The sequence below is a fragment of the Vombatus ursinus genome, unplaced genomic scaffold (assembly GCF_900497805.2).
Source record: "Vombatus ursinus unplaced genomic scaffold, bare-nosed wombat genome assembly UNPS02014837.1, whole genome shotgun sequence".
NCBI classification, from domain to species: Eukaryota; Metazoa; Chordata; class Mammalia; order Diprotodontia; family Vombatidae; genus Vombatus; species Vombatus ursinus.
In genome coordinates, this window is record NW_020954615.1 from 9,256,360 (window position 1) to 9,260,497 (window position 4,138).

Sequence of the window (4,138 nt, forward strand, 5' to 3'; positions counted from 1 at the left end):
TCATTCAGGCCTTAAGAGGTAGTATCAGAATTTGATTCCAGGCTCTCTAACCTCAAATCCAAAATATTTTTCAATGCACAGAGGTTCTCTGACTCCAAATTCAGTGACAGATACCATTTTTTTTTCTATTACACGTACTGTTTCATCAGTTTGGAGTAAGAAGAGTAACTAAATATTTGTTCCATGCAGTTGGTTTATAAGCTTGCAATCATCCCTTTGCATTTTATAAATTTAAGTTTCTATCTCTTCTTATACTCCCTGCCTTCTCTGTTTCCCTAGTTACATCTTGCTGAGAGTCGCACTTAGGAGGGCTTTGATAGATGAAGAATTGGGGAAAGAAACTACCATTGTTGTTGTTTTCTCCACAAAGAGATAGGTGGGCAAGGGGGATCCCAAAGGCAAACCCAGGAATGATGGCAGAAAACAATCCAGGGATATATTAGTGTACCTGGACCTGAGGTTTTCTTTTAAAACAAAAATAGAAATGAGAGCTCAAGTCTGCAGGATAGGACATGAGTGACACTACTTCCCAGGCTCTGGACATCATGTACTTGGTAACAAAATGTTTATGTTGCTTTATAAACTGTCTCCTGGCTGGCCCTCTTATTGACAAATTTTCTGGTTTTGGGAATCAATGTGTGAGCGTTAGGAAATCCATCAGGACCCATGGATCCTAGGAAGCTAATTGACCCGTAAGTGACTAAAGACCCCAAAGCCTGGCCTCATTAGGGCCACTCTTTTGCCAAATTGACTGACTCCTTGATTTCTAAATTGTTCTACTATCTAAAGCCCTTTTCACATAAGTGTTTCTCCCCCTAATTCTTTGCCAGGCAGAAATAGCAAATGTTCACTGATGTCACTGTGCCATTAGGAATCCAGGGCCAGCAGGGGAATCATGGGGAAAGAATTCCAATTAAGCTAACATGTTTCCAGCTGTGATGACGATCAGTATGCTAGGTCTGCAACGAAGAAAGCTCAGTCTCTCCCCATTGAAACCAACTTCAGAGAAGTACTTAACATTGAGAATGGATGATGGCTGGTAGAGACAGTGTAGTGCAAGGGGAATGGGAGTGGATGTGTCAGGAGACCTACTTTTTAAAAAATTCAGGCCTGGATGGATGAGTTCTGTGTGACCTTGGGCAAGCCCACCAACCTCCCCAAGTCAGAAAATGGGCTTAATCCTTCTTGTACTTCCACCCCATTTCCACAAATCTTTCCTCTGTAGAGTGGTAGAAAAGAAATAACTTTGTGAGGAACAAATACTGTAGGAATGTGAGTGCATGTTCTTATGATTTCTCTTTCTGCTGAACACATCAAAGCGGCCTAGAGAATTATTTTCTTTTTTTTTTTTTCTGGGTTCTGGTTTGGCTTTATTAGAAGTAAGGAGCTTAAGAATGGAGTGAGGATGCAATGGCAGGAGAAGGTTTAAATGGGGCTAACTCTAAGCAGGAGTGTAGGGGAATCCTTCAATGCTAAGGCAGGGGAGGAGAGGAATAGGGGAAAAATGAAAGGGAGGAGAGGCAGAATGGGGTCAGACTCAAAGGGGACAGGCAACAAGCAGAAAGCTAGCAGGAGAGGGCTCAGAAAGCAGCTTGTTGGGAACTGGAAGCTGCCATCAGGGCCCGTTGCAGCTGTTCGTAGGTGACAAACATCATTACATTCCAGAAGCCCAAGCAGAGGAAGGAAGGCATGAACCCTTTGTAGAAGGCTTGGGGTCCCTCCTTCCACAGCATAGTGAGGGCACAGTGGCCAGCACTAGCATACTGGTCTGAGGCAGAGTTCATGGATCTTGTCTTGACCATGACCACGGGCGAGGCAATGATGGTGGTGCAGAAGCCAGCCCCAAAGGCTGACATGAAGTGTCATGGAAGGTCATCAGTTATGAGGTGGGCCTTCAGGATGGCAGCTCTGATGAGATCATGGGTCACCAGCTCAGCATAGTTGACAATAGCATTGCGGTCAACATTGGGTGAAGTTCCTTTCCGTAGGCCCAGAAGACCTTCCTCTTGGGCCATAGTCTCTCTTTTTATTTTTTTAAGTGAGGCAATTGGGGTTAAGTGACTTGACCAAGGTCACACAGCTAGTAAGTGTCAAATGTTTGGTCTGAGGCCAGATTTGAACTCAGGTCTCTGGACTTCAGGGCTGGTGCTCTATCCATTGCACCACCTAGCTGTCCCTCTCAGGCCATAGTCTTGGAGGCATCCACTGTGCCCTGGTATCTCTGGCTGCCACCTGCATGAGCCTGGGCCTGGAAACATACCTTCACCACATCTGTGGGTTGGGCTACACCCAGTGCCAGGTCCCCTGTGATGCAGGCTGCCAGGAGGCGGCTCCCAATGCCTGCATGCTCTGATCCCTTGGTGTAGAATTGCTTGACAGAGTCATAAAGGCCAATTTGGACAGAGGCAAAACTCATCTGGTGCTGCAACCCAGCCACCAGCCCATTGTAGAGGCTGCCAAGGCCCTCAGTCTTCACCATGGTCAGAATGGTGCCCATGACACCCCGATACTGGGCAGTGGCAGAGGAAGCTCGGATGGCTCTCTGACTCTCTCTCTCTGAATCTGCGGCTGGACTTTGGCCATGTCCAGGGGGAAGGTGATGAGGTCGGCGATGCAGGCAGCAGTGCCAGCCCCAAGGAACTTCACGGTGGCTATTGGGGGTTAAATCCAACCATGATGATGCTGGCTTCCTGCTACTTCCCAGGAGGCAAAAGAGAAATGGAAAATCAGCCTCCACTGATTGAGCAAGATGAGATAGAGGAACTCTGCCGGAGTCCTGATTTGGAGGGTCTCATGATGACGGCACCTCGATCAGCTTCTCTAAAGGTGTCCCGCTCTTCAAAGTTGCTCACGGCAACCATGGCCCATTTCCCTTGATTTTCCATAGAAAGTGGTTGGGAAACTGAACACCTAATGATCATACTATGTGCCTGGGACCATAGAGGAAAACGAGAGGAGGTAGCGGGAGGCACGAGCCTGCAGCAAAGTCCGGCCTCCGGAGGGCTGGAGGGGCTGCCTAGCGGTTTCTCAGCTGGGTCGCCAAAAGCTCTGAGTCTCTGAGGTGGTTGAGCACACACTGACTAGAATTATTTTCTAAAAAGAAATAGAGTCCTCAAATGGGATAAACGTTTGGTTAGTTTGTACATTCTTTTATAAGTATCTTACAATTCAGGGTTCTCAGCTCAAATTATATATGCACATGTACATGTTAATTTAAGTGTGTATGTGCATTATATGTAGGCGTATAGGTATCTGGGTGTGTGTTTGTGCATGTGTATTCTTATGTGGAGATGTATATATATATATATGTATATATATATGTATATATGTATATATATGTATATATGTATATATATGTATATATATGTGTGTATGTATGTATGTATATCAGCATGCATGAGCATGGCTATTGTGCTCTATTCAATTCCATTTACTTTGACTTAGCAGATGTTCCTTAACTGACTATTCATGCCTGCCACTGTGAAAGATGCTCTAGGCAGAAAGAGAAAAGGAAAATGGCCCCTGCTTTCAAGGGGTCTTTGATCTTGAAATTTCATGCATAAAGGGAGCTACAAAGCCATCAATCAACAAGCAATAAAAACATCATGTAATGATTATAAAATTATTATAACTAACATATATATGTATGCATAATATCCTGACTGCTGCATGGAACTTACTACTTCAGGGGTGAATAGAGGTAGAGAGATAAATAGATAGATAAACAGATAGACAGACAGAAAGATAGATAGAGATCTTAATGTAGACATAAACATGTATGCACACACACACGTATTATGACAAATTAACATCCTCTTGATCACTCAGTCGACTCAGATTTTAAATTGCCTGCTATTTTCCAGTCATTCTGCTAGATGCTGGGAATACAAATATAAAGAACCCTACTCATCACAAGTTTTCATTCTAATGGGGAAGGAAACCAGAATCCATAAAAATATATAAATCCCAAATTTAAACCATTCAAGAATCAAATACAAGGCTCTTTGGGAGTTTAGGAGTAGCAGTTGTGGAGATGCACAAAGGCCTTATGCAGAAAATAGTGCTTTACTTATTCACTTAAAGGAAGAGAAGGAGTCTATAAGGCAGAAAAGAAGGGAATCTATTGCACACATGGGAC

The 4,138-nt window shown here is 44.1% G+C and overlaps 1 pseudogene; it reads right to left on the bottom strand.

The window, feature by feature from the left end:
- Positions 1-1,580: 1,580 nt before the first annotated feature.
- Positions 1,581-2,861, bottom strand: LOC114026302 (annotated as a pseudogene).
- Positions 2,862-4,138: the final 1,277 nt, after the last annotated feature.